Source organism: Marmota flaviventris, chromosome 9, assembly GCF_047511675.1.
Source record: "Marmota flaviventris isolate mMarFla1 chromosome 9, mMarFla1.hap1, whole genome shotgun sequence".
NCBI lineage: Eukaryota > Metazoa > Chordata > Mammalia > Rodentia > Sciuridae > Marmota > Marmota flaviventris.
This window is the reverse complement of record NC_092506.1, coordinates 6683031-6707183: the sequence shown is the minus strand read 5'-3', so window position 1 is coordinate 6707183 and position 24153 is coordinate 6683031. Positions and strand designations below refer to the sequence as shown.

General features: G+C 41.5%; 1 protein-coding gene and 1 pseudogene across 2 annotated transcripts in view; one reads left to right on the top strand and one right to left on the bottom strand.

The window, feature by feature from the left end:
- The window catches only part of Pacs1 (phosphofurin acidic cluster sorting protein 1), a 138344-nt gene that overhangs the window by 37556 nt on the left and 76635 nt on the right, over window positions 1-24153 (top strand). The window lies entirely within an intron of this gene.
- On the bottom strand, window positions 21363-22990 carry LOC114099799 (ubiquitin carboxyl-terminal hydrolase CYLD pseudogene; annotated as a pseudogene).

Below are 24153 nucleotides of genomic sequence, written 5' to 3'. Positions count from 1 at the left end.
TCAGTATATTTAAAAACTTCAAGATGTAATCAATCTAAATCATTTTCTGCTGCTTTAGTTTTAAAGTTTAAGTTCACTAAAATTAAATAAAATTTTGAAATGTAGTTTCTTAGTCCCACTAGCCACTTTTTTTAATGCTCAGTAACCACATGCAGCCAGTGGCTCCCTGACAGAGCTCTAAAGGGACAGTCTTATTGCAAGATAATTCTATCTTAGACAATTGTAATGTATGAAATACAAATTTTCTTTTTGGGGATGATAGTTCATGACTATTTCTCTTCTAGAGCATGAATCAAAATTATTTGGCTGACATAGTTAAAAGGCAAGAGTAGTTTATTCTGCATTGCACAGGGAGAGGGGATATGTGATGCAGAAGTCTTACCCTGAATTACTCAGAGAGGGTGGAGGAGTTGGCAGAAAGCTTCACTTGGTCTTATAGCTCTCCTTTGCATGTACACTGTCCTCAGTATATGGATGCACTTCCTGATATTGAGCACCTTTTGTCCTCATTCCACCTAAGTACCATAGTTCTGATTTTTGTATCTGCTTTGTCCCATGAAACTTTTCAGTGCTTTCAAAGAGCAAATAAAGGAACCATGTTTTCTTTTTCTAGCCTTTATTCTGCTGTCTTCTGCAAGCCTACTTTTTCCTCCAGACTCTATCACAGATTTAAGAATTATTAAATAATTGCAAAGTGTGAGAAGCAGTAGCAACTTCAGTTGTTCAGAGACTTTGGAGTCAAGAGTGCTTACTGGGAGCTGCCTGGAGTGGCTGAAAGGGTCAATCAACCAAGGCAGACAGTGACAATAATCTGATGCCTCCAGGAAGAGCTTAGCAGTTTGGCTCTGATTCATTTAATTGGTAAGGATGTTCTTTAGATGAACAGAGGATATGATGTATTCATGGTTCAGTCAAAAACCACTACTGAATATGTTCAGGTTATTTGGTCTTCTCCCAAACTATGTCATTGAATTGGTTTAATAGACTTTAAAAATCATTTGACTAAAATGGACTTTGAGAGCTTGAGACTCCAGCTGCCTTCAGGATTCAGTTCAGCCCACTCTTGGCCATCAATGCTGTCTGTAGCAGCTTTCCTACAAAGCTCTAGGTACCACTGCCTCTGCTGCCATCAGGCACAGCAGGACCCAGTGGAGGAGCAGGAATTTTACGCCAAATGGACAGCTACGCTTCAATACTCCAGCCGCGTAGTCTTCATTAAGGTATATGACATCTCTGTTTTCTTCTGGTAAAATGGAGATAACAGTTTGTACTTCATGGTGCTGTGATGAGGAGTAAATGAGATGGCACATAGTGATTTCATAAGGTATTCAGCAATGTAACACAAGTACTTATGTTATTGTGCTTTTAAGAACTGATAGATCTGAATAGACATTTCTCCAAAGAAAGTGAGCTAAGCACATGAAAACATGCTGAACATCATTAACATCATGGGGATGCAGGTGAAAAACCACAATGAGATGCCACTTCCTACCTACTAGGTTGGTGAAATGTAAGCACATGAGCAGATGTGTTACATCTGGCATGATACAATAGATAAAAGCAGGTGTTGATGGGAAGGTAAAGTGGGGCAGCTGCTTTGGAAAACAGTCTGGTGGTTCCTCAAAAGATTTATCAAACTTGAATCCTAAGACCCAGCAGTTCTATTCCTAGGTATTTGCCTAACAGAAGTAGAAACATGTCCACACAACACCTCTACATGAATGTTCGTAGCAGCATTATTCATAGTATCTGAAAAGTGGGAACAGCCCAGATTCCATCAGCTGATGGATAGGCAGATGAAATGTGTGAAAATTATCTGGCAGTAAAAGGGAATGAAGGATTGATACATGCCATAGCATGGATGAACATTGAAAATATTTGCCAAATGAAGGAAGCCATACACATATTGAGTGACTTTATTTGTATGACATGTTTAGAGGAGGCAAAGCCATAGACACAGAAGGCAGATTAGTAGTGGTCAGCAGCTGGTAGGGTGGAGGGGAAATAGGGAGTGACTGCTAGCTAATGGGATTTCTCTTTGGGATGATGAAAATGTTCTAAAATGGCTTGTGATGATGGTTATACAACTCTGTGAATGCACTAAAAATGATTGAATTGTCTACTTTATTTAAAAATTTTTTTAGTTGTAGATGGACTTTTATATTATTTTTTCATTTATATATGGTGCTGAGAATCAAACCCAGTGCCTCACTCATGCTAGGCAAGCACTCTACCATGGAGCTACAGCCCCAGCCCCTGACTTTTAGTGAATGCATTGGTTTGCATATGAATTACCTCAATGAAGTTTTTTTTTTTTTAAAGAAAGAACCAACATGATCATTGATGTGGCAGTATCCCTATAGTACGCTCTTTTAAGATCATCAGGGAATAGTCTGAGAAGGGCGATAGCTGGGTCAAATGGTGGATCCATTCCCAGCTTTCCCAGGAATCTCCATACTGTTTTCCAAATTAGCAACTAAGAACAGAACAGGGAGGAAGAGCATGAGGAAAAGATTAACATTAAACAGAGACCGAGTTGGGAGAGAGAAAGGAAATCATATGGAAATGGTAGGAGACCCTCAATGTTACACAAAATTACATATAAGAGGTTGTGAGGGGAAAGCGGGGGGGGGGGGGGACACAAGGGAGAGAATTGAACAATAGCAGATGAGGTAGAGAGGGAAGATGGGAGGGGAGGGGAGGGGGGATAGTAGGGGATAGGAAAGGTAGCAGAATACAACAGTCACTAATATGCCATTATGGAAAAATGTGAATGTGTAACCGATGTGATTCTGCAATTTGTATTTGGGGTAAAAATGGGAGTTCATAACCCACTTGAGTCAAATGTATGAAAGATGATATGTCATGAGCTTTGTAATGTTTTGAACAACCAATAAAAAAAAAAAAAGAAAGAACCAACAAGCAGGAGTTTTCAAATTCTCTGCTAATCTTTGTTCTCTTCCTTTCCACATTGTTTTCACCTTCTTTATTCCCCTTCAAGTAAAACTAGAAAGAAACAAAAGCTAAAAGCCTTTCTATTTCAGTGTACAGTCTTCTTAGTTCAAATATTAGTGCTCTCCTGACCAAGCCTACCAATCACATTGCATATTAAAAATGCAGCATGCAGTTTTAGTTCCCTGTAGATTTATGTCTTGGAGTTCTCACTAAAGAGTGAGACCCTGGAGAGCGGAAACACCTGGGGATCAGGATTAATTGGGGACTGTGCTTCAGCACTTACTCTTTCATTGAATCTTCAAAGTAACCCTGAGAGGGTTGTTGATTCTGAGGTCCATTTGCAAATCCATGAACTTGACCGTCATGTTGGCCTGCCTTTTTGTAATGCCTACAGCTGTTGGCACAGTCATCTGATCTGCATGTTAAATATTTGTGTACTCTGATACTCCTCCAATGCTTTATTTTCTCAAATTCTTCAAGAGAGAAATAGAAATACATCACTAGGAGTAATATAGTCTAAACATGGCCTCTTATAAAGACAAACTTTCTTTGACATCTTATGTTTAATCTTGAAAAATTGTGTGAATATTAGCATTTTACTCTTTATATGTGTATATTCAAATAAAATTCATTCACCCACCCATCCCCCCAACTCTAAGTAAGATTGACGTGTGTAGTATGACATGGTGTCAGCCTGGCACTCCAGGTTCATGTGCACTACTTCTAGGAGCCAAATTGTGTGTCAGTTTTCTTTTCAGCCTTGGGTTACTGTTACCTAGTGCTTTATCTGGTGCTGACTTCCTCTTAACTCCAGATTCACTCTCCAGCCTGTTTGACATCTGTACTTGGATATGAACTTAGTCTCACAGACTTAGCAGGACGTGAATAGATTGATTCTTGATTCACTTCACTGCTCTAAAACTCCCATTGTCTCCTCCTCAGTTGCCTGGTTGCCTGTTTTAGTCAGTTTTTTTTTTTTTTTTTTTGTCAGATCTGACAAAAGTAATTAGAGGAGTAAAAGTTTATTTTGGGACTTTTACTTTTTTTTTTTTAGTTTATTTTCAGAGGTCTTAGTCCATAAATGGCTGACTCCATTCCTCAGGACCTGAGGTAAGGCAGCACATCATGGCGGGTGTGGTGGAGGGAAGTGGCCAGGAACATCACATCAGGAAGCAGAGAGAGCTCTGCTCAACAAGAATACAATATATACTCCAAAGGCACTCCCCCAGTTACCACTCACTTAAGTCCTATCGGGATTGATCCACTGATTGGGTTAAGGTTCTCATAATCTAATCATTTCACCTCTAAACCTTCTTGCATTGTCTCACATGTGAGCCTTTGAGGGGCATCTCACATCTAAATCATAACATTGCCCAAGGCCCAAACCTAGGAATTCTCCTAGTCTTTTCTTTTATACCTGCCATACTCACTCCATTGGCAAGACCTGTGGGTTCTAAACTACCCTTTCATGTTCCCTTTGTTCTTGTAGCCCAGGCCACCCCATTTCACCTACTTTAGGTGGGAGCCCCTGCCTTATCTGCTTCTACCCTCTCTATACCTCTCTGCACAGCCCATTGAGCTATCTTTTAGAAATGCAGGTCTGATTTCACTCTCCTGCTTAATTCCCTCCAAAAAAACCCAGATTCTTATCATGATCGATAAGATTTTGTTTGGGCAGGCCTCTGCCTTCCTCTCCAGCCCCTTCCTTACCCCGAAGCTTTGTTCTTTCCTTTTCTACCCCATGCCCATTTTCTGCACCTTGAATAGAAGTCCAGTCTCTCTGGGTCTGTTGCAGTGTCCTCTGCCTGGAAGCCTACTTCTCAGAAGCTGTTGGCTTCATGTCATTCAGATCTTGGTTCAGACAGGCCTTGCCTGACCATGGTATCTAAATTAGACACATGTAACACTAGTCACTTTCTTGTTCTTTCGTTTTGAACTTTTTTTTATTACATACCACATCTAACATGATCATGATCTTCATTTATTTTTGTTTGTGCACCTCCCCCTAAAAAGAATGTAAATTTTATAGAAGAGGGATTTCTCTGTTTATTACCATATCCCCAGTGCCTGAGCAGTTCCTGGCATATAGTAGACCCTTTTAAAGTGTTTATTGAATAAATGATTGCTTTTCCCCTTGTGCCCAGGGCCACCAAAAGAGTTGGAGTTGTGGTCACCTGAGAGTGTAGTCTCACAACACTTAGTGATGGGGACGTGTTCTGAGAACTGTGTCCTTAGTGATTTTGTCAGGTTTTGAATATCAGAGTGTACTTAGATCAGCTAAGGTGGCTGGCTCCAGGGTTGGTAGGCAATATGATCCTATGGGACCACTGACATATAGGCAGTCTTTTCTTGACCAGTGTTGTTTTGCCACACATGACTATACGGGCAGCACCCAGTTAGGGAATGAAAGTTATCAAAAACCTCTGGTACATTGCACAATCACAGCTGATCTGTTCGTGATAATCCCAAATTGGAATCCACCCAAATGTCCATCAGCACATGGATGAATAGACAGATGGTGGTCCATGCAGTACAGGTGTTACTTGGACTTGGAAGAAAGGAAAAACCAAACACAGCTTGGCATGAATGAACCTTGAAACCTTGTGCTACCTGAAGGGAGGGCTGGCACGAGAGCCTGACTGTGATTTCACTCCTGTGGAGACTGGGAACTGCACATTTAGTCTACGTGGACATGAAAGTGCTCACCAGGGCCTGGGATGGAATACAAGAAAACATCTAGGGCTGTGGAAGTATTCTGTATCTTGAAATTGGTGGTGACTATACCAGGTATGAATTTGTTAAGACTTACTAAAATGTATAATTACACTAAAATGTACAATTTGTTACAAAATTGTTTTACAGATTGTACCTGCTTAATTCAAAGGAAGCATACATCTGTGGTCTGGAGTTAGAGACATGGCCTCTGATGGTAGCATTCAGAATCACCAGTTGGTTGTAGTCAACACTCTAGATCAGCATTTTCCCGTGGAGCTGGAGTCAAGCATATGGGAAAAATGTTGTTTCTTTCTCCCCCTTTTTATTTTTTAGTTTTTAGTTTTCGGTGGACACAACATCTTTATTTTATTTTTATGTGGTGCTGAGGATCGAACCCACCCCGGGCATGCCAGGCCAGCGCGTTACCGCTTGAGCCACATCCCCAGCCCTCTTTCTCCCCCTTTTTAAATTTGAAATCCTGTTAGGACACTCATTGATGTGGAACTTTTTGCCAGCCTCTACATCTGTTGCTAATTCATTTGTGTTCAAAATATTAAAGACTAAAGGTGTTTCTTCATCCTCTTGCCCTGTATTCATGGAGATGCACGGATGTGAACGATTGTGGTGCTGAAGCAGAATTGGAAAGCTGTATTTCTGTAGAGGGATTGGGGTCTCTCCAAAGCCTGGGCTGTCAGTGCCTTTCAACTGTTCCAGATGGTGGAGTGGGGGAAGGCTGACACCGCTTTAGCCACTCCAGAGTGGCCTTTTATTAGGTTTTGACTGCGTCTTAGTTATGAAACCATCAGACCTGGTTTGCTTTCACATTGACTGACCTCAATGTTACCCTTACCTTCCTTCCTCTCTTCTGTTTTTGGCATTTGGCTTGCTTTTCCGATCGTCAGTGTGCCTCGGTGTGAGGGCGTTGCTCTCAGGAGAAAGTACTACATTTTCTGGGAGTATTAATTTTCCTGGCTTTAAGCTTCCTTCCTCTTAAACAATATAGGCTGCCTGTCATGTGTGAGGGTATAAATTCTTGTTAACTTTTTAATTTATTGTGATTAAGGTGGATTTTAAAAGAAAGCCATTTCCTCTTCTTAAGAATTGCTTGGCAAGACGTTGGAAACCCTAGAACCATGTTGCAAAGGAGTGTGTAGCCATCTATCAGGATTGTGTTTGCCCAGATCCAGTGGCCGCTTCTCTGTACGTGCGCAATTAGATATCTTCGTGGGGGCAAAGCAGCAAGCAGGATAGGGCAAAGGGGAAAGTGTCGGACAGAGTTGATGAGCAGGGGCCTGGGATATCGACTCTGTCTATTGACTAACCTTGAGGCATTTCACATCATTTCTTTGTCCTCAGTTATTAGATAGTAACTTTCATTTGTGGATGAATGAGATTCTATGGATTTTGTGGATAAATGGAAACGGTTCCATTTTCCTCCAAGGAATTTGTCAGTATAAAGTATTGCATATTATCTTTCTTAAGGATGACAGATCCTAGTAGAACTATCTTTGATTGAGTAAAGCTCTTAGGAGATAGAAAGCTCATTTAATAATTCAACAAATACTTACTGAACATCTGTTATATCACAGGCATTTTCTAAGTTTTGGGAATAGAGCGGTAAACAAAATATTTGAATGTCTGCCCTCATGGCACAGAGATTTAAGCTAGGGAGATGTACTGAGACAACACGAATACAGGACAGTTTAAAGTATTAGTGACTTGTGCTGTGCAGGAAAAACAAAGCAGGAAGGAAGACAGGAAGTGTTGAGAGTCATCATGTGGCTTAGGTATTATTGCAGCTGGTTTCCCTTTTTACACTACACGTTTTATTTTGTGCATTCAAAAATGTCTGTTGAGGGGGGCATGGGATGAGTGGAGGAACTTTGGATGGAGAAAAGGGAGAGGGGTAGGGGGCATGGGAGTAGGAAAGATGGTGGAATGAGATGGACATCATTACCCTAGGTACATGTATGATTGCACGAATGGTGTGACTCATGTACAACCAGAGAAATGAAAAATTCTGCTCCATTTGTGTACAATGAATCGAAGAGCTTTCTACTGTCATGTATAACTGATTAGAACTAATAATAAAAAAAAATCTGTGGGGCTGTGATTGTGACTCAGTGACAGAGTGCTTGCATGTATGAGGCACTGGGTTCAATCCTCAGCACCACAAAGAAAGAAAGAGAGAGAGAGAGAGAGAAAGGTATTGTGTCCATCTACAACTAAAAAAAAAAATAAAATAAAATAAAATAAAAAAATTTTTTTTTTTTTAAATATCTGTGAAGGGGACTAGAGTACCCAAGGGACTTTGGCATACAAAAGGTTAAGGACCCTGCATGGGAGTTTACTCCACCACCCCCCCCCCATGTGATTAAGAGGTATCTGTATCCTCTTTTATGCTTTATATTATAGTGATGTGGTGCTTTTCTGTGTAGATTTTAATATTATATATGGTAATTGTGGCTTTTAGGTTTTCTTTAATTATTTGAAGTCATCACTCACTTTGAGAATGGTGTTGTGGTCAGCTTTTCCATTTGTGTTCTGCACAATTCTCACGTACCCTGGAGCCTTTTTGGTGACTCTGTGGCCATCTTAAATTTGTATTTGAATCATTCCCATCCAGGTTAGTCTGAACAAGTCAGTTGGAAACCTGGCCTTAAAGGATTATAGTAAGGAGCATAGTCAGGTGTTGCTGTATGTTTATTCGGTAGAAACAACAGGTTGTTAACAGATGCAAAAAGTGGATGAGCCACTGATTTAACCCCTTCATTGTATGCTGCTGAACCAGTATGAAGACCTTGAGCTGATGCTAATGTCTGTATAAAAATGTTAAGAATTTTGTTGTTGTTGTTGTATAGTGCTAAAGATTCATTTAGCACAAACCCAGGGCCTTACTTATGCTAGGCAAGGACCCTCCCACTGAGCTGCATCCCCAGCCCCCAAGTATTTTTTTCTTTTCTTTTTCTTCAAAGAAATAAAACATTGTTTGCCCTTCTTAGTGGGGAGCTGTAGACAGTTGAACAATTAGCCACAATACATTATGGTTAGAACTAGGATAGAGATAGGCCCAGGTGTCACTGAAATTACCACAGGGGGACACCTCCTTTACCTGTGCACCAAACCAGTTGAGAAGGGTTGAGAATGTGAATGGCTGTGCTCACCATCTTTGTTCTCTTCTTATCACAGCACTTTGTTGTTCAGTGCAGGTGGACTTTCTAGCCCACCACCTGCTGCTGGATAGTCTGTAAGGCATACCTTTCTAAGAATTTAAGAAAGAGCCAAAGAATAATATTTTGTGACATGTGAAAATTATGTGAAATTCAAATTTGTATGTTCTAACTTGATTACAACACAGCCATTCTCATCCCTCTGTGGATAGTCTGTGGCTGCTTTCTCCCTACAAGTAGTAAGTTGAGCTTCATCAGAGACCTTACTGCCCATAAAGCCTAAAATATTCAGACATTTTGTAGAAAAAGTTTGCCAACTCCTGCTTTAATGCTTTTTAATGCCCTACTAAAAATGCAGAAGACTTGAAGTGGTGGTATTCTGTCAAGAAGAATGCATGACATCCTGGTACTCTTCCCTTAACTGGTTGCAAGTAGTGCATTAGAAATATCTGAAACTTCCCCCTCTCTCTCTCTCCTTCCCTCCCTCTCTCCCATCAAAGCAAAGTAACAGTACACATATACCTTCATGTAGTAACAGTCTTTGACCTCATTCTTATTTTCTGTTTTCAGTTTGATTATGGGAAACATTTTAATACTCATCAAAAAAGAGGGTACCTGAGTCAGGATGACCCCAGAATGTTTGCCTGAAGAGCAGGAATTATGAGATCCCTTTTTGGGTATGTATGAACTTGGCAGAAGGACCTTAGAACCATCCTTTAGCTTCTCTGGGGTTCTCTGTAGATGGCGGGTTGTTGGGTGAGTTTGCTAGATCATCTCTAGGAAGCTTTTAGCTTAGTAGAGCTTTTAGCAACATGGCAGGTGACTGGGGTGATCTGGCTCTGTTACTTTGTACTCTGATGACCTTAAATAGCTTATTTAAACTCTCTGAGCCTCTGTTAGCTCATCAGAAAACATGGCTATAACAGCGACCTTATAAATGAAATAAGATCATGTTTTAAAATCTGCTGGCATTGCTGGGTGCCTGTTTTTCTTGGAGTTGCTGCAGACAGAATTCAGCCTTGTGCATGCTAGGTAAGCACTCTGCCACTAAGTGACACTGGAGCCTCCTAATAGGTGTTTAATGTAACAGTGAAAATTATTATGATTGTGAACCCTTCCTTTGTATTGTAAGACTTTTTAAAAAGTAAAGGGTGTCCCAGTAGTTTGTTTTAATGTGTGATTGATAGCCCATCATTGTGCATTAATATGTTTGCATTTTATGTTAATGTGTTTGCTGATAACTGGCTTCCTAAACACTGAGTAATTTGAACCAAGACCTTTAGTAGCTGGGAACTTCTAGCTCCTGTTTTAACTCAAATTCAGGAGTGGAGAGAATGTCTTGTCCTGTGAACACATTTAGTCATAGTATCATTTTACATGCTCATAGATGATGGTGAGGAGGAGAGGTTCCATTTGTCATGTCATCTCCCTTCTGTATTGACTACTTTCTATCCTCTCTACCTGTTTCAAATAATTGATTGAGCTCTTTAATAATTTTAATTCTGCCTTGGAAGGTTAGTTTTGACAAGACAGAGAAGTTCTAATGTTTGCTTAGCATAGTGTTGATAGTTTAGTGGAAACATGCAGTGTTAGATCATCAGTAAAGACACTGCATTTTTTAGAAAAAAATTTAAATTTTTTATTTTATATACAAAGAACTGGTGTGGTTTCTTTCATTAGGTGAATGTTTTGGATAATCTATTCAAGAAGCATCCCTGCCTTGGTCTCCATCCTTGGCAGCAAACCCCAGGTGGCACACCTTGAGGCCATGTTTCTGCATCAGATCAGGCCATGTTGAGCAGTCTCAGTAGGAGTGAGAATCCTGGCTGGGTTTTCTTAGGAGGCCTTAGCAGAGGTGTTGGTGACCCAGCTTGCTTTTAGGGGTGCAGCAAAACAAAAGACTTTTTGTTTTTGAATGATTTTCCATTGATCTTTATTTAAAAAATTTTTTTTAGTTATAGATGGACACAATATCTTTATTTTTTTAAATGTGGTACTGAGAATCAAACCCAATGCCTCACATATGCTAGACAAGCACTCTACCACTGAGCCACAGCACAGCACTATTGATCTTCATTTAAAAAAAAATTTTTTTTTAGTTGTAGATGGACCCTTCCTTCCTTCCTCCTTCCTCCCTTCCTCCCTTCCTCCCTTCCTTCCTTCCTTCGTCTAAACCTAGCGTCTCACGCATGTGAGGCAAATGCTCTACCACCAAGCTACAACCCCAGTCCTGATCTTCATTTATGAAAATCTACTAAACACTAATTGTATACTTCATTTTATGCAAACTCATTTATGAAACACCTGTGTTTATGACTTGCTTAGTGAAAAAGATGGGACCCCTTTAAATATCTAGCCTTCCTAGTAGAATGAACATAATTATTTGAATTACGTGAAACTATGTAAAATCAGATTGACGCAGAGTAAGATAGACATGTATAGATTATAGTTAAGAACATGGGCTTTGGAGTCATTAATACAGCTGTGGTTCAAAACCTGGTTTTGCCATTTATTTAATAGCTGTCTGTCATCTTGGCCTTTTGGTTTTTCATGGGAATAATAATACTGAGGGTCATTGTGAAGGTGAAATCATCCAGTACTGAATGTGGTGCCAGATGCATAGTAAGGGCTTCCATTATTTTCGCTGTGGGTAGGTTATTTGAGGTCTGCACAGTGTGTTGCTTCCTTTGGGTATAGAACGGAGTCTTCTGTCTCTCAAGCTTCATTTTTTGCTCTCAGGCTCCAGCTATTGTGATCTAATAGCAGTCCTCCTAAAGTTTCGTGGCCTTCTTACCCTCTCTACATATGCCTGTGCTCTCTCTGTTTAAAACAGCTTTCTTCTTGCCTTCTTTTTCCCTAACTTAGCCTTCAGAGCCCTGTCCAAGGGACATTTCCAGGAAGTTTTCCCTCACCCCCAGCCCCGGTGCCTCCCTGGAATCTTGTGCCCCTCTCTCCTTCCCACCTTGCATTGTAAGGAATTGCTTACTTGCTGTCTCTCCGTGAGACTTGGAGCTTCTTAAGGGCAGGCATTTTGCCCAGCTTTGGAAATAGTGTCCATGTGCTGCCCTGGCGCAGAGAGTAGTAGCACTAACAGGAGACACATCAGAGATGTCCCTTTCTTAAGGCGGTGATGTGTTGAAGTTGCAGCTGAAGGGTGTGGGGGGGACAGCCAGGTGAAGAAGGGAGTGTGCAGGTGGAGAGCAGTGCATGACAGGCCTGCTTTGGGTGTGGCTGCGCTGTGCTTCAGTTTTCTTGTTTGTAAAATGAGAGCCTCATGTCCATCTCAGGGTGTTGTGAGCATGAAGACTGTTACAGTGGTCTGCTGACTGAGACTTCTGAAATGAAGTGTGATCAGTTCATTCCACATGGTTTCTGAGTGGATTTAGTGAATTCCTAAATATGCAAATGAATCTAACTTGCACTTTTTCTCAGCCTGTTCTTTAGCTGTCCTAAGCCTTTGTCCAGTTTCAGTGACAAGAGGGCAGTTCGATTGCCTTTAGTTTGCTTGCTTATTTTAGATGGGGAGCTGAGGCTCTGCCTTTCCTTGCTGCACAGTGGCATGTCCAGCTTTTTGGACAGTCATTGTGGTCAGTTATAGTCTTTTACTTTCCAGAAACAGAAACCAGCTCGTGACTATACACAGAATACCTAGTATTTCGGGTAAGCCTTGGGCAGGGTGACATTAGTGCTGGTTAATTGAGCAAAGACATTGAGGACCCAAGTTCATTTCTTCTTTCTGCACTGTCATCCTCAGTACAGGTTTGTTCTGGCTGGATCCCCATGATATTGGGGAGTCTGTTGTGATTGTGAGTGCATCAGATAGACACCAGCTCATCCAACCAAGGAACAGGAACTGTTCCTTTCTGTGTGTCTCTGTTGGTGGACTTTTGGATGGTTTTCACCTTTTGACTGCTGTGAATAATACTGCAGATGAACACTGGTGTACGATAAGTTACTGTTGTTGTTATTATCATCACTATTATTGCCCTGGGGATTGAACCCAGGACTTTACATGTGCTCGTAAGCATGCGTTCTACTACTGAGCTGCACCCCTAGTCCCATAAATGATTTTTTTTTTAAATACAGCATCATTTCATCAACATACACACCAAATCTTGTTGCGATTAAAATTATATTTTTAGCATCATTTGCTATAATGAGATTATAATATTTGAAAAATTTTGAGACACTAGTTTGATGTTTAATGGGGTGTGATCCCATAGCAAAGAAAATATAAACTAAATAAATAAAAGGAATCTTAGAAGTAATTTTATTCCAAAAATCATGGCATTTGCAGGTAAATGGATGGCATTGGAGAAGATAATGCTAAGTGAAGTTAGCCAATCCCAACAAAATAAATGCTGAATGTTTTCTCTTATATAAGGAGGCTGACTCCTAATGGATTAGGGAGGGGGAACATGGGATGAATAAATGAATTCTAGATAAGGAAGAGGGGAGGGAGGGAAAGGGAGGGGGCAGGGGATTAGCAAGGAGGTGGAATGTGATGGACATCATTATCCAAAGTACATGTATGAAGACATGAATTGGGTGTCAACCTACTTTATATATACAAACAGAAACATGAAAAATTGTGGTATATATGTGTAATAAGAATTTAATCAAAAAAAACCTAAGTACATGTATAAAGACATGAATTGGCGTGAACATAATTTATACAAAGACATGAAAAATTGTGCTCTATATGTGTAATAAGAATTGTAATACATTCCAGTGTCATGTATTTAAAAAATAAAATCAATTAAAAAAGTAATTTTATTCGATCCCCTTCCCCTCCCCCTGCTCCCTCTCCTTCCCCCCCTTACTTTTTTTTCCCCTTGTACTGGGGATTGAACCTGGAGTGCTTAACCACTGAGCTATATTCCCAGCCTTTTTTTTCCCCTTTTTTTAAAGATGTTAATGAACCTTTATTTTATTTATTTATTTATATGCGGAACCCAGTACTCGAACCCAGTACCTCACACATGCTAGGCAAGTGCTCTACCAGTGACCCATAACCCAGTCCCCCAAGCCTTTTTGAGACAGGGTCTCACTGAATTGCTTAGGGCTTCACTCAGTTGCTGAGGCTGGCATTGAACTTGAGATCCTTCTGTCTCAGCCCCTTGAGTTGCTGGAATTATAGGCATGTACTACCATGCCCAGCCACTTCATCCTTTTTTGAAGATATTCTGGATTCAGAATGATTTTCCAGGATCAGAGATTTAAGTCACTTTAAATAGTTAAAAGTGATTGAAAGTATACATTAGTCCGATATTTTAGGAGAGTTTCCATGTGTGTCTTTTGCCTGACTCTTATGCTAATCAATATATAACTGGCTATGTGGGCAAAATGAGGTGGAAAACTAGGATAGTTTAGGTATCTAAGTAATAGATGAAAATTTCTGCTGCTCAAAATGTTTGGACAACTTTAATACTCATTTGAGGTGTTTGCTCTTTTCCTGTGGTCCACTTTGTGTGATAGTTTTTGTGTTTTTCAGGGGATTCTGTTCCTCATCTTGCTTTCTGGTTTCTGTCAGTAGTGGTCTCATAGTTGCACACCATTGCCACTGGTTAGAGGACAGGCAGGGGGTTGCCCTTGGAGAATGCTCCAGACCTGAGTGAGCTGGCCTGGTTGTGGCCTTTGCTTTTCCCTTGACTCCCAGTAGTCAGGTGTTTCCTTGCTCTGAAACATGCCTGGGTTTGTCAGGGGAGATTCACAACTGGCAGACCAGTGATCCCTGGACAGGTATATCCCAGTGGAACCAGAAAGCTGGGTCTTACTTTCTTTAATTGGAGCTGACTTAGAGATAGATATTGAACTGAAAAGAACACATCAGTCATTTGAAAGCAGTTTCAATTACTGGTCTATCCATATTTAGAATTCTTTCAATCATTTCCACTGTATGTAACACTGAAATCCTTTGTGGTTGTCTGCTACAAAAATGAATCTTTGACCCAGTGACTTTAAATGCTTTTGACACCATTGGGAATTTTGAGAATTCTTAATTTAATTTGTGCTTGTCCTGGGAGGTGAGGAACAAGAGAGAAGCTATAGCCTTTGCGTGGAGGGGTATGCTGTTTGTGGGTGAACAGAGGGGGTGTGCTTCTAGAACTTCTGTTTACCAGGTAGTGATTATTAACATAATAAATACCATGTTTTAAATTTTATTTCTGGAGGCAGTAAAGAACCAGCCAAGCACAGAGATGAGTGGGAGGTAATTGGCACGCCAGGGCCCCAGAGCTGTTTGTGTAGCCCAGTCCCCAGGTGCCGAGTGCCTCATCAGAAGGAAAAGGAGCCCCGCTCCTGCTGCAAATGGCACTGACTTCCTTGGTGATAGAACATGCACCTCTCCTCTTCATGGGCCTGTGGTGAGTAGAGATGGAAACCACTTTTCTCTCCTTCCCCATCCCAAAGGTCACAGGTTGTTTCTTTACCTTAACTGGTAAAGTGATTACTTGACTCTTGTCAAGCAGGGACTTGTCCTGCCAGAGAACAGGAACGTCTCTTCACCACACCCTTTGGTTCTGTCTGTGCAATGACAATAGCCCTTTTTCTCAAAGACTGTGTGTTCAGAGGCACATGCCTCCCCGAAGGAAAGGAGAGGCTATAGAGATGCACTTGGCTCAGCAGGTTTTCTGAATGGCTGGGGTTTTGAGTGCTGAGCCTTCCACTGGTCCACCCACTCCTCTTTCTCCTGCTACTGCCTCCTCTGTTGTTCCCTGGTTGGTGCCTGGAGAAGGGCCTGGCCTGACTGCACCAAGGATGGAACAGGGCCTCTCCTCAGCAGGGAATGCATCGTTCCTGCAAGTTGTGTGCAGGGCATTTGTGGGAGGGGTGGAGTAGGAGTGTAAGACTGAGTTTCCTCTCTCAGTGAGCTAAAAATATGGTTGGGGAGCGATGACGAGCACAAAAAGATGAGAATGGGGAGCGATGACGAGCACAAAAAGATGAGAATGTCAGTGTATGTTCTACATATAACTTCACAAAGTGACGGTGTAATATAATGAACAGAACCAGCAAAGTCCAGTTGTCCCTTTGGGTCTGTGGGAGATTGTGGGGTTGGTTTCAGGACCCCCCCAGATATCATAATCCCCAGATGCTCAATTACCTCATATAAAATGGTGTAGTGTTTGCATATAGCCTGTGCACATTCTCCTGTATACTGCCCCCTGCCCCCGCTGCCCCTGCTGACACACACACGGGAAATGAACCCAGAGGCGCTCTACCACCAAGCCATATCACCAGCCCTTTTTATTTATTTTTTAAATTTGAGTCAAGGTCTTGTTAAATTGCCTAGCTGACCTTGAACTTGCAATCCTCTTGCCTCAGAATTGAGTTGCTGAGATTATAGGCTTTGCCACCACACCTTGGTCAGATTTGTTTTTTTCCAAATCAAAAAAAAAAAATTTTTTTTTTTTTTACTGAGGATTTTTACTGAGGATTGAACCCAGGGATGCTTAACCACTGAGCTACATTCCCAGCCCTTTTTCTTTTTTTCTTTTGAGACAGAGTCTCAATAAGTTGCTGGGGCTGGCCTTGAACTTGCAAACCTCCTGCCTCAGTCCCCCTGCCCCCGCCCCCAAGTCACTGGGATTTACAGGTGTGCACCATTGTGCCCAGTCTTCCAGATGTTTGCCTAGTCCCTAGGTGCTGAGTGCATCCAAGGGCAAAACCCTTGGATACAGAGAGCCAGCTGTGTTTCAGACAGTGATTTAGGGGTACTTGTCCTTTTGTAGGGATACCATCCTGCAGAATGAGTCTTTTAAACAGGGATTGGTGTCCCATTATACTTTTCTAGGTTAATTGGTCCTAATATAGCATAATAAATACCTTTATTTTTAGTTAGTTGAGGAAAAAATATAGTATTTTTCAAAAAGTGAGAAAGAAAAATAAATATGGGACAGCATACATGTCTCCTGATAGGTGTACACAGTACCACTATAAAGTTGTCTTGCTGACTAAAATACATCCTGAGTTTATAGGGGATGCAAGGGACAAAGAGGCAGTGTTTTTTTGGGAGGGTTGCAATCAGCAAATTCCAAACCACGGGATCCTTAACCCAGTTATTTCAACAAATAAATCATAAGGGAAAGTCTCAAAGATAAGAAGAGACTTAAGAGGTGAATGAACCAGTAATCACATGTGGCTCTGGTGCAGACAAAATGACGAACCTGCGGCCTTCTGGGATGCAGCTCATTAGCAACGCACTTGCTGGGCCTGGGTTCCATCCCCCAGGACCACACAAACAAAAGCAAACAAAAAGGGAGATGTCTTGACAGAAAAAAGATCAGTGGTTGCTTGGAGCAGGGCGAAGGGGCCACCTGGCTTCATAGGGCAGGATGGACATACCCGTATCTTCACATGGTGGTGCATACGTTGAAATTCATCATACTGTTCATAAAATGGATGCCTTTCTTCCTTCCTTTCTCTTCCTCTCCCTTGGCCCTTTCTTTTTCTTTCTTCCCTGGGTATTAAACTGAGAGCCTTGTTCATGCTAGCTTTACCACTGAGCTACACCCCCAGCCCTGGTATGTTTTGTTGTATATAAATTATTCTGTAGTCAGATTGATTTAAAAATTGATTGAAAATCAGTAAAAAATTTTTCTTGTACCCACAGTGATGAATCAGTTGTTCAAAGGCTTAATGCTACCTGACCCTGATTTGTGCTGAGTTTCCATTTATCTGATTTGGGATGCATCTCTGTTGCTTTCTCTACTTAACATGAACTTTTATCATTTGAACATCTGACTTTGCTGTAGTGTCTCCGATGTTTCCTTGTAGCCACAGAGCAGACTTGAATTTTATGATGTTTGTTCATGTGTCTGTCATCTGAAAGGACATGCATTTTGATGCTAGAAGAAGTGATGTGAGCCAGGCGTGGTGGTATGTGCCCATAATCCCAGTGGGCCAAGAGGCTGAGGCAGGAGGATCCTAAATTCAAAGCCAGCCTCAGCAAGTTAGTGAGGTCGTAAGCAATTCAGTAAGACCCTGTCTCTAAATAAAATTACAAGGGCTGGGGATATGACTCAGTGGTAAAGCACCCCTGGGTTCAATCCTTGGCACCCCCCGCCATAAAAAAGAAATGATATGAGCTAAGAATGCAGCTGGGTGGGAGAGAATTTGCCTAGTATGCATGAGGCCCTCCCTGGGTTCGATCCTCAGCACTGTAAGCAAACAAACAAAATGATGTGAGAAGGATACATACCGATTTATAAAGATAATTTATTGAACATTCAATTTGCTGCATTATAGTAGTCAAGATACATTTGAGTGGAAAGTAGTCCATTTGGATTCTTTTTCATCCAGTTTACCAACCAATCAACATTTATTGAATATATTCTTTACACCAGCCACTGTGTTGAGTTCAGGGCTTATGAGGATGAATATGATGCAGTGCAGATCCTGCTTGTCACTCTATTGGGATGATAACTGTACATACTTGTTATTTTAGCAGTGTGATAGATGGCATGGTACAGGTTGGTGCAAAATCCAGTGGTGGCCACATTTACACAGTGACATTGTATTGTGACCCCTTCCTGCCTCATACCAGCCTTTCCTTGCCTGTCAAATCACATGAATCATTGGCAAAGTGTCAAGACAGTTTGGCAAAGGTAGTTGGAGAAAAACCTTCCTTTTGTCCCTTTAAAATTTGTTATTTTTCCTTTTAGATCTCTGTATTAGAGTTAAGATTTTGATATTCTTCAGTTCATAAAACATTGAATTGCAAAGTCCCTCTCATTTAATTACTTTTCATTGTTATTTTCCCTTACTTCTCCCATTTCCACCCCATCCTCATCAGGATGGTTCTTCTGTGAAAGGAAGGCAGCTGTCATTTCAGAGTTTGGGGATTGAATCTGGCTCTGGCACTTACTTTTGAGACTTTAAGATAGTCACTTATCTTGCCTGGGAGTGTTTTTCATTTATAGAATGGAGATAAAAACACTGAATTGGTGTTTTGTAAGGAATCATTTAAAGTAACTTAGGAAGTCTCCCCTGAAACACAGCAGACCTCCAGCAGCAGCAGAGTTGCCTCCCTAAGCTTTGAAGCTCGTTGCCTCCCAAGCCGCATGTGTCTGAACTAAGAGCAGTATTTCTAACATAGGTTCTGTTTATTGGTTACGTTATGTAAAATCAGCCAATATTATTGAAATTTCCCCGATGACTAGCCATTCCTTCTGCTGAGGGAGGTGAAGACAGCCAGCAACGAGGAATGTCACAGTGGTAGTGAGATGCACTCTGTGGAATCCCAAAATGATGAGAGCAGTTTTAGACCTTTTCCTTTCCCCCCCCCCCATAAAGAAGAACATTAATTTACATTCTCAGTGGACTAAAGGAGGTTTTAAACTGTCACAATTAAAATTTTATTCTTTAAAAAATATCATATTGGGTGGGGTTGTAGCTCAGCGGTAGAACGCTCGCCTAGCACGTGCAAGACCCTGGGTTCAATCCTCAGCACCACATAAAAATAAATAAACAAATAAAATAAAGGTATTGTGTCCAACTACAATTGAAAAATATTTTAAAAAATCATATGATCAACGCACTTAACTTAAGCTTCTGGTATTAATAACCTCATTAGACTTCTTAAAAAACCAACACAGGGCTGGGGTTGTGGCTCAGTGGTAGAGTGCTTGCCTAGCAAGAATGAGGCACTGGGTTTGATCCTTAGCACCACATAAAAATAAATAAAATGAAGATATTGTATTCATCTACAATGACAAATTATTTAAAAAAATAAGTATGCTTTCTGGAGTGCAAAATACTTCTTATTTTATAGTTAGTACTGCAAAAGCACTTGGTTTGGAAATAGAAACTCTTTTCTGAAGGCCATCCCCACAAAGATGCCTACAGCCAGCAACAGACACTGGACAGAACCACCAGCACGAGAAAGACGTGACTGCAGTTTATGCTTAGCATTTACGCCTCTTGAGGTGACCCTGCTTACTGAACAGGCTGGTGGTTGGACTCTGGCACATGCACATGTCTGCATCACAGAGAGATTTGTGGGCATAGCCTTGGGTTCTCCTAGAGTCCAAGGAAGGTAGATCCTCTAGAGACATCTTCAACTGTGCACCCACCTCCAGGCAGGGGTCACTTGGGAATGTTGAAGTCGTCTGACCACTATCCAGATCAGCCATGCTGCCAAGAAGAGCCAGGCAGAATCATCCTCCCCATACTTTACTAAACCATCAAAGTGGCTTGCTTGTTCCTATGCAGACAGCAGCAAATGACTTCAGACAAGGAAGTCTCATTCCCAGGCAGGTATATTTTGAGGAAGCAACACTTGTTTATATTTGTGATTCAACTTCTTGGGATGAAGGTGGACTTGAGGTTTGCGGGTTTTACGTAACACGCATACATTGCAAGCCCTCTGCAGACCCTGCACTGCCTGGGAGTGTCTTCAAGTAAATCTGTTATATTTAATTCCAGAGAAGGAAACATTTTAAATATAGTTTAAAGTCTTTGCCAAATTGATGCATCTGGATAATCAAACATGATGGTGCCTCTGCAAATTTCAGGATACAGTTGATAAAAGACTATTCTAGCAACTGCTAGATTGTAGGAACTCCAATTTTCTCATTTTTTCCCATAAACAATGGGACAGAAGTAACAGTCTTCTACTTTTTGATCTCCCAATTTAATTTTTGATAATAGTTCCATCCTTAAGATAAAACAGGATATTTAAGAATTCTTCAGGATCTTTTCCTTTGAGGTAAATCCTGATACAGCCTCAACTTTTTAAAATATTTCTCTCAGTTTAGTAATTTTTGTGGCACACACATATCCATATATTTTCAGAAGATTAACAGTTTCTGTCCTCAGTAGCTCTTAAGTTTCACTATTGTATTCTACATTATTCTTTTCTTTGGGTCTAAGTAAATGTCTAGAGTACAACCAAAAGCAGGTAAGCAGAATAAGGTTAAGTGTAAGTAACAAGAATTGTAATGACCCTGGATACCTTTCTTCTTTCCAATCATTATCTCCAAACCTTTTTTCATTTTTGGTGGAATATTTTCTTATACTCCTTCACTTAAGAAGCCTTCAAAGGCTAAAGAGTTATAGTGTTGGATCTGGTTGGAAACAGGCTGTAGGGATGCAAACCTAGAGTCAGGCCTGCAGCTCTTAAGCTTAACCATTAGTGGCTTCTTCAGAGCATGGGCGAAATACTAAGTGCCCTAAAGGTTCCATCTACACAGCCTGCATATTCATCTTCCAGTTCCAGTCCAGCTGACCAGTCCAATGAGTTACCCCACAGAAGGGAGGATTGTCTTTAACTTTAGCCAGCAAGCCCACTTCTAGATCATGTGAGTTGCCAGAAGATATGGGCAAGGGCAGACTCTCTTGGACAGGTGCTTTGTTTAGCTCTCCCATTGCAGACTGTGACCAGTGCTTCCATTGGCATTGGGTGTCTTTGTCAGGCTGAATGGTTGAAAGTGAAATTTGTTTTCATTGGGTTAGAAGTTTATGGAGTTGTGAGAGTGGGGAAGAATGTCTCAAGTCTGTTAGTGACTTGCAGGGTCTTCTTCAACCTGTAGCCTTTGGTTTATTATGTCTAATGAACTTTTGTCCCCAACACTTCTTGACATAAAGGCAAATTTGGGAGGTCTCCTTTTCATTGTCATACTATCTGGGATGATATCGTTCATGTGCAAGAGAATTGTACTTTCCATATGTTATGGTTAGTATGTGAGGTGACCCCCAAAAGCTCACATGTGAGACAATACAAGAAGGTTGAGAGGATAAATGATTGGGTTGTGAGAGTCTTAACCCCATCAGTGATTTAATCCCCAGATAGGGATTAACTGGTAACTGAAGTGGTAGGGTGTGGCTGAAGGAGATGAGAATTGGGGGATGGCTTTGGGTATATATTTGTATCTGTTGAGTGGAGTCTTTCTCTCTGCTTCTTGGTCACTATGATATGAGCTGCTTCCCTCTGCCACATGCTCTGCCATGATGTTCAGCCTCATCTTAAGCCTTGAGAAATGGAGCCAGCCTTCTATAGATTAAGATCTCTATGAGCCCTCAAATAAACTCTTCCTCCTCTATAATTGTGCTGGTCAAGACCTTTAGTCATAGCAACGAAAAAGCTGACTAAAACACCATACTTGCAAAACTGCAAAGCTGCACTCCATCACATTCTCCATCCCAGTTGCCAATAAGGTTATCCATGTCCTAAGCTCTCTTTTCCTGGCAAGACATTACAGAATATAATTTTTCCAGATTCTATAGTTCTCCAACCTTTAAAGAACCTATGGAGTTTGTTTCCCAAAGGGGAGGAAGTTCAACCTGCATGGTGTCCACTGGGCCATTGTCATCCTCTTCTATGATTTCTAGCTTGTCCAGTACAACAAACACCAGTCTTCGTCACACTGAAAGAGCTGTTCCTTTCATATATCTCACCAGTGAAACCTTGACCACGACCTCCTTCCAGCATTTCTGCTACAAAGAGTGTTCCTGACACTGCACTGTCTCCTGGCAAGGGTCCTCAGAAGCACATGACTCCCAGGAACTTCTCTTCCCCAGACCTCAGCTTCACTCACAGGGCAGCCCATGTGACCTGGAGGCCTTGACTCAGTGGCTTCCATTCTTAAGCAGGCTGAGCCTCTCACCGTTGGTAATTGCCAACAGTAACTCTGTGAATTGCTTGTTTATTTCTGCAACAAAGAGAACTGCATGAGGTCACTCTAGACTTTTTAATCCCATCTGATTTTTCTTGTCTTTTGCAGAAGGAACCCTCAAGTGCCCCACAGAGCAGTCTTGGATATAACTGTCCTTTGCTCCCCTTTGGTTTTTAAAGGAACTTCTGTGTCTGTCAGTGACACTGCGTTCTTCCAGTAGGACAAACTAAAGTTTTTCTTTGCTGAACTCATTGTGATAGTAACTTCAGAACATAAACTCAAAAACGAACCACTAGTAAGTTTGTTGTAAAATCACAAAGAACAAATCATTGGCAGTCCCAAAGTGTGTTTTTACCAATTTGTTGTAAAAAGACAGCAAATCAAAATGCCTCTGATGTGTGTCCCCTGCTCAGCTGACCCTGCTACCTCAGTTTTCACCCTTGAACTTTTCTTCCCTTCTTCCCCTTTCCTCTGCGTGTCCCTTGGCTTCCCTGTCTCCTGCTCCTTGGCTTTGCTAGTAGCATCTGGAGGCATCGCTGTTGACTGACACTAGGGCCAAGGATCTTGCTAATAACCCTGATGGTGTTCATCAAACAGCCCATAGGCTCATGCATATTGTCTCTGTAAACTCGAGAGATTCAGCACAGCTTTCACTGCACATCTATTACTTAGAAAAATGTTTAACAGAAAAAAACTGGATCAGCAGGAGAGTGGATACTTGTCCTGGTTAAGGACAACAATGAGCCAGTGGTTTAATTAACTTCCTTCTTATTCAGGTGCCTGCTTGTGCTCCATGATAATTCTCATTTCTCAGAGATACACACACACACACACACACACACACACACACACGGCTTTAATGTGATCATAAAACATTTATTCCTGAGGTGTACACTGAATCATCCATGCCATGTCCCAGGTTTCTCCCTGCCCTGGCCTGAAATCCCTATTACTTTGATTATCTTTGTGTGTGGGGACACACTGTGCTGCTGCCTGGGACCTTGCTGATGTCCACTGAACTTCAACAGCAGGAACCCCAGCAGGGTTCCTTCAGCCTTTCCTTCCTTACTTCTGGATATCAAATGACATACTCTGTCATGCCATTTCTGATGGCAGAGGGTGTGTGCTTGTTGTAGATTTTTTTCTCTGTTAACATGGCTTTAAAAGCATTTCTAGTGGTTTGTAGTTTGGTATTTTATTCCCAATTTGGAATTATTCTGTAAATATGGAAGTCCAGTGGGTATTTCTGCCCACACACTAGCTGAGATGTCCTGGCCGAGGGTGCCCTCAGATGACCCACGTGGAACTTGGTCACAGTGTTGTCCTCACTATGGGGGATTCCCTCCCTCCCCAGCCTTTCCTCACTCTTGAGCTTTCTTGCTTTTACTTTCAGTAGCTGAGGCACTGGGGAATGTCCTTCTGTCCCCTCTTTGGATTTCTCATGTCCTCTGTTACCTCTCTTGCTTCTCATTTCTCCTCCCCACTCATTTCTTTTCAGTATACTTTTTTTGCGGGGGAGGGGGGTTGCCAGGGATTGAACTCAGGGGCTCTTGACCACTGAGCCATATCCCCAGCCCTATTTTGTATTTTCTTTAGAGACAGCACCTCGCTGTTGCTGAGGCTGGCTTTGAACCCAGCCTCCCTCTTGCGTCAGCCTCCCAAGCCATTGGGATTACTGGCATGCGCCACCGCACTGG